General features: G+C 48.4%; 1 pseudogene; it reads right to left on the bottom strand.

Annotated features, from left to right (window-relative positions):
• Window positions 1–223: 223 nt before the first annotated feature.
• Window positions 224–642, bottom strand: LOC133065444 (large ribosomal subunit protein uL16-like; annotated as a pseudogene).
• Between the last annotated feature and the right edge of the window lie 6,526 nt (window positions 643–7,168).

The raw sequence follows: 7,168 nt of genomic DNA, 5'->3' as shown, positions 1-7,168 counted from the left end.
TAAAGCGACTTAGCACGCAGGCAGGTGTAAGGAAGGGATAGCTGCCATTTGTCCAGGGGGCCATGATTAGGGATGTATTTAACCCCACCACCATCTGAAATGAGCCACTTTTTCTGCCACCATGTTTTCAAATTCATCCACATTAAACTTCATAAACCCCCACTTCTGGGAGATGGGGATCTTTTGGTGGCCAGGGAACTTGAACAAGGCCTCGCGGAGGGTCTCAATCACCTGCCTCTTGTTCTGCAGCGTGGTGCGGGTGGACATTATGACTTGGCCCATGTGGACCCTGGCCACTATGCCCTGGCGCTTTCCAGAGGCACTGTTCACACCTGTCTGGATGTCAGATGTGATCAGCTCCAGCGCAGACAACGTCTTGTGGATGCAGGTGATGGGGAAGGGGTGGAGCTGCATGCAGATAAAGAGAGCCATATTTGCCACAGCTTTTCACCAGGTACGTGTCGGCACAAATATGAGCAGCCTCCAGGGCTTGAGTGGGAACTCACCCACTTTGGTCTCCTTCTGCCCCAGGTCAAAGATGTGGATCGTAGCATCAGGGACACCACGGCAGAAGTGAAACTTTGGGTACAGCTTGTCCTTATGATACCGATACTGGTAACGCCAGGCTGGGTGGCGGCCCATGGTGACACCATAATCTTCAACGGTGAGCCAAAAATCTGCTGGGAGGCACTGAGACTTGCTGGTGTCCACTGGGAGCTCAACACACAGAAATTCCTCCCAGCAATGGGAAATGTCTGATAATGGAAGGACCTGCCTCCACGGGCGGGAATACTCCATCCCCGAGGAAACTCAAGGAAAAGTTAGATGACCTTCTGATGGGAGAGTGGAAAGAGGATACTGTGACAGGGGGATTTCCAAATCTGATGGAGCCTGGGTCTGGTGGACCGGCCAGGCCTTTCACAGGGAGTGGGAAGCTTTCCAAATGGAGCAGAAGCAGTTCTCTCGTCAGTCTGCCTCCTGCCCGATAAGGGTCTCTGCTGTGTCGAGGACTCGGCTAGAAATCCATCCAAACTAAACTGAGGGTTTGTGGGCACAGCGGTTGGAGCAGGGCTGTTTCCTACAGAGGGTTGTCTTTCCATCACAGCTGAGACCAAAGCCTGAGAAGCAGGTTCTGTGTGATGCCAGCAGCCCTGCCTCCCAGCTGGAAGGGAAGATCTATTTACATAGAAAGTCAGTGACAATAGGGGCCGATTTGTGGTTGAGCCACAGTAAGAACTCTGTAATGGGCTGGGTGACCCTGCATTAGGGTTTCTGGGTAGGACCTGGACACCTAGAGATGTGGGCCAGAAATCAAGGCACGGAGTCTGATGGGTGAAAAGGGCCCTGAGTGACTCTCAGCTGCAGAGAGGAGGGTGGCTTGAGAAGAGGCAGGAGAGCGATGTCAGATCCACATTGTGAGGGCCTTCCTGCCCACCTCCCCTGGACAGTGCTTCCGGGACAGCTGGCTGCTCGCTCATCCTTACCTACTTCTGCCAGTGTCTAGTAGGGGAGGGGCTTGGTACAAGTGCAGAAAAAAGTGTTAGTGGCTCAGCTGTGTCCGACACTTTGTGACCTCATGGACTAGAGCCTGGCAGGCTCCGCTGTCCATGGGATTCTCCAGGCAAGAATACTGGAGAAGGTTGCCATTTTCTTCTCCAGGGGATCTTCCCGACCCAGGGATGGAACCTGGGTCTCCTGCATTTCAGGGTGTGAATTTTCCAGTGTGCTGGGCTTCAAGCTGAGGAAGGACCTGAGAAGTTGGAAGAAGGGGAAAGAGGATGGAAGGGGATGGAAGGCTGCTGCAAAGGAAGGCCTCTTGGCTGTGAGTATGAGAGAGAGGGAGTCAGAAATGAAATGCTCGCTCCTCTACCGCTGGGAGTGGGTGGGCTCCGGGAGAGAGGGTGAAAGTCACTATAAAGGAGCGGCCGACGTCTACCGCGTGTTCTCTGCTTCTGTTGACATGTCAGGATTCCCTGATGGCTCGTTGGCCTGGCTGTGGATGCGGACACCTTTGGATGGATGGAGACCATGGGAAGTGATGAGTCAACCCTCACAGTTACTGTTTGCTGAGTACCAGCCATTCAGCAAGCAGTGTGCCGCCTTCACGAACATGATCTATTCTAAAACCAGCCCCCAGGGAGGCAGGCCAGGACTCACCAGCCCGAGGAGGAAACTGCCAAGAGGACTGTGTGAATTTCTAGGTGCCAGCGAGGAGCTCTGGGGCAGATCCTGAACCCTCCTGATCCCTAAGCCTATGCCTAGATGGTACTTGATGGAGCCTTCCTCATGCTTGGCAGGTCCCAGCAGCAGTCTCCAGGTTGTGTAAGCACTGTTCCCTCTGTGGGTCAGCATCTGAACTCCTCTCTCTGATGGGAGACTCAGAGGCCGGTGGAAAGGAAAGAGGCAGGGGCCATTCTGCTGGCGGCCCTGGTCCATTAAGGCCCAGGGGCTCTAAAGATGCTGCTGCTGGCCCGCCTCCCACTGAGGGGAAATGCAACACGCTTTTGACTTTATGTGGTTAAATTGAGGTTAAGCCAAGTTCTGTGTAGCTGTTTCTACACATATTAGGAAAACCAAACAGCTGCGGAGCTGGTGTCAGCAAGATCCCCGAACCTGTTTGAACCTGGCTGGGCCGGCTTTCTGTGAGTTGTGGCCATGACTGCGTTTATTGAAACAGTGCTGAAGGGGCGCTCAAACTCCCCACCGCCCTACCCACCTTTCTCATTCGTATCCCCCATCCCAAACCCTTCATCAGCCTCTTTCTCCAGAAAAGGTGGAGGAAAAATTACCCTTGCTGGTTGCTGATCGAAGGGCTGCCTGTGTCCTTCACACTCACGACATTGTTTAAGACTGTGTCACCTCTGTGAAAATATTGGTTCTGTAGTGATGCCAAGATTTCTGAGTTAGCTATCAACCAGGTCTCCTTGTGCAAACTCAATCTGCTTTCTGAAAGGTTTAATCAGCATGAGATCTTTCTTAGAAAATGGTCACAGTGCTTGTGTGCCCGTCTCTTCTGTTCCCTGCTGGCCACCAGCAGCCACTAGGGTAGGAGCCACGAAGCTTGGGCCTTGGGCATTGTGACACAGCCAAGAGCTGGGGAGGGCTTCCCTGGTAGCTCAGTCGGTACAGAATCCACCTGCAGTGCAGGAGACACAGGTTTGATCCCTGGGTTGGGAAGATCTCTTGGAGAAGGAAATGGCAACCCACTCCACTATTCTTGCCTGTGAAATCCCATGGACAGAGGAGCCTGGTGGGCTATACGTCTGTCCACGGGGTCTCAAAGAGTTGGACATAACTGAATCGACTGAGCACACACTCAAAGGGCTGGGGAATTCTTTCTCCAGCAGTCTGGGAGAGAGGACAACTCTAATTTTTCCTGGAGTGTCTTTAGAGACCATCGTTTAGAGAATATTGTTAAGCCAAGTATTAAAAGGAAAGAGTCAGAGTGGAGGAGGAGACTCATTGTTTGCACTTAAACCTTAGGTGTTTAGATTCAGAGACTCTCATTAATGAAGTCAAGACTTTAAACCATGGGTACCCATTAGCTTGGAAAGGAAAATTTAATGGTATTTCCTTTGATGTAATCACCTTGGAAAATAGTGTTGTAGTTCCAAGGCTCTAAGCAAACTTTGCAATCTGTTTGTTTGTTTGTTTGTTTTTTTGGTAAAATAATTCTATACAGATATGTAGATTGACCCGGTGAAATTTATTTGGGAATGAGGTTATTTAAGCCATTAATTTATTTAGGATTAGAAGAGATTATTTGCAACTACTAAAAATAAATAAGGAGATTAAAATTTATGTAACCATCAGATTAACATTTTTTTTTTTAAGAAAATTTAAGCATGGCCAGAAATTAGTGACAAAATGAGTGGAGCTTTGAAGTAACTGATTTAATATGTAGAATATACAAAGGACAATGGTTGGATAGACTCATCAGATAAATTTCCTCCTGCCTTTCTCCACCCCCAACCCCGCCCTGTTACTGTGTCCAGTTGCTTAAATATGACTGTTTTGAATTATGGATTTTTAGCAGGGAGGAAATTAATGGGGAAATATGTACTTGAAGCAGTGGGCTGGGAAGTTAGATTCTAAGCCTATTAGTTCTCTGTTCTTAACTTCCTGTGTGACCTTGGTCAAAGCAATTCACCTCTCTGAGCCGCGGCTTCTCTGTGAAGGACTATTGCTTGTCAGCTGCCGTAGGCGGCGGTGGAGGCAGAGAAATCAGGGAAAGGCTGGGGGACGTTTGGATGGGAAGCAGCAGAGGAGTCACAGATGGCTCCCACGAACCCTCCACGCCTCTGATTTTGGCCCGTTCTCTGGACTGATGTTTGTAATCTGTGGTCCCGTTACAGACTTGTGGATAACACGGCCTGTTACTCCAAAATATTGAAAGCAAATATTAACTCAAGATAATGCAACTTGAGCTACACGAAGGTCAGCGAACCCAGAAGAAGAAAATAATCCCCGTGTGTTAAAAATGATGGCACATGATGCTTCCAGAACTGTTCATAAATTCCTGTTTTGTGGCAGCAAGAACTGGCCTGAGAAATGAAGGCTGGGGTATCTGAGGGCAGCGCTGCAGTCATGTCAGATCTGCACACTGGCTCCAGTTGCTAAAGTGCTTCATGGCTGATAAGGTGCTACTTACAGAGATGGGAACTAAATTTATAGTCGGCTTTTGTGGAGCCAATTTCCATGTTGTGCTGCCGGAGTTGAAAACGCAAGGAAATGTGCTTGAAGCCAAAATTGGCTTTGTGGCTCCAGTTTCCTCAGCTCAGCACCACCTGCCTCCAATCAAACTGTCCAATTACAGGAAACAATTGTTTTCTTGCTTTCTGGGAAGTGAAGAAATTCATCCAGTAAAGGACTGATTTCTAAATGTTTCTCCCCCACCTCACCCCTTTTTAAAAAGATAAAAGAACAGAAATTAACAGCAGATCCAAAACATCAACACTGTTTCAGCGTGGGGGAGAAAGTGTTTCCCTAACAAATTACTTTCAGAGTTCAAAAACCAGAGTGATGTGGTCCATGCATTATGGTGCGATGGACCACAGACCCCGGATCTGTAATTACCTCAGATAATAATGTTATTAGCCACTCAGAAGAAAGGTTCTCCCTTTTAAGATGTGAGGCAATAATTAAAGGCTGTGAATTTCACAGGTGAGATCTTGCAGAAAGTACGATTTTAAAGTCAAAGAATTTAGTGATCCACCTCTGGTTAATTAAACTTTCCTCTCAAAATAAAATCTTGTATTTGAAACAATGAAATCGGCGGCAATGATACTATTTATCTCCGAGTCCAAGTCTCATTTCTTTAAACTTCAAACTGACTTGCTTGAGCTGATTTCTCTGAAATAGCTGAAATAACTGCAGAGAAGTTGAAGGGAAAATAAACCACTGGCCACGTGGAGATATTTAGCATGCATTGAGCAAGGGTAATAATTATAGTACATACTTTCCTCTGGCAGGTAATATTTTAATGGAACAAACAGATAAACTTCCCTTGATGTGTTTCTGTGTCATCTCCTGAATTTTCTTGTTCAAATTAAAGATAGAACGGCTCAATAGTTCATGATTCAACCAAAGTCACGACCTCATGAAAACCACTTATAAGCAGTGCTCCACATCATTTTTCTTTAGGGTATTTATATATCTGAGGCTACCTCCAAAAGCTTACATGTACAACATTGATTTTTGCCACATTCTGAATCTGAAATAATATGTGTTATTTCAAGGCAATTGTTCTACTCCACTTCGTGAGTTCTCCTATATACAGGCGTTGTCATTGTTGTCATTCAGTCACTAAGTGGTATCTGACTTTTTGCGAACCCATGGATTATAGCCCGCCAGGCTCCTCCATCCATGGGATTCTCCAGGCAAGAATACTGGAGTGGGTTGCCATTTCCTTCTCCAGGGGATCTTCCCAACTCAGGAATCGCACGCATGTCTCCTGCAACGGCAGTCAGATTCTTTACTGCTGAACCACCTGGGAAGCCCATATGGGCATTAGCTCAGAAGAAACACTATTCTCCTCCAGGAAGCCTTCCTTGACCAGATCAGGCAGAGGCCATCTCTCACTTTCTGCCCCTGCTCTAGTCCTGTTTTGGGTTCTGGCCTGGGTAGTGATTTTCACTTCTGCAGTGTAAAGAAGCTCTTTGGGAATGGAAATTGATAGGAAACCAGGCTGTTTCTCAGTAAAAATGAATAACGGATGGCTTTCCTCCTATTTATTTCTTCTGAGCTCCCTTAGAGAGAGGGCTTCCCAATTCAGGAGCCACAGGAGACATGAGTTCAGTCCCCGGGTCGGGAAGATCACCTGGAGGAGGAAATGGCAACCCACTCCAATATCCTTGCCTGGAGAATCCCATGGACAGAGGAGCCTGGTGGGTTACAGTCCAGGGGGTCCAAAAGAGTCAGATATGACTGAGCGACTGAGCAAGCCGGCCCTTAGAGACCTTTTCTCTTCTCCGTATCCCCAGGTAGTGGTGGGAATCTAGGACTCCGGCCTGATCACCTTTTCCATTCATTATGCAATTCTGGGCAACCTCATGCCCACTCATGACTTCACCTATAACCTTTGGTCTCCACAGCCCAAACCTGTGTTCTCTTCCTTGTGTTCTGGGGGTCTGGGGTGAGATGCTGAGCGCATGGTCTCTAGGGAGAGGCCGGTACCCCTGTGACCTCAGAGCTGACGCTTGCTCTCCCGGGGTCTTACTTTTCTTACCAAATGGGGGGGATGGATGGGATACCAGTGAGTGTATTCATCTGGAGAAATCCCTCCTCATTCTTCATCCTCAGCTGGGCCCAAGCATCACGTCTGGAGGCTCTCTCTGCCTGCCCTGCGCACCCCCAGCACCCCAGCCATACACTGCTCACGGCCACCTTGCTTCTGTGCCCAGCAGGGACTTGAGCTCTTTTCAATCAGAGCCACTGGCCAGGGCTGAGTGTCCTTTGGCTTTGTTCCCTGGGGTGGGGGGGGTGTCGAGAAGGTACCCAGGAAATTGTCCCTGAATGATCAGATCTGATTTCAACAATGGTCTGTGCTCCTTCTCCACCCCGTGCTCTTTATCCATAAGAACGAATTTCGGATTCTGCAAATCCACCACTTGACAGAGATCTGGTGACTCAGGGGAGGACTGGGGCCTGGGGGCTTTCCAGCCACCTA

This window comes from Dama dama, chromosome 11 (genome assembly GCF_033118175.1).
Source record: "Dama dama isolate Ldn47 chromosome 11, ASM3311817v1, whole genome shotgun sequence".
NCBI classification, from domain to species: Eukaryota; Metazoa; Chordata; class Mammalia; order Artiodactyla; family Cervidae; genus Dama; species Dama dama.
This window is presented reverse-complemented; position numbering and strand designations above follow the sequence as displayed.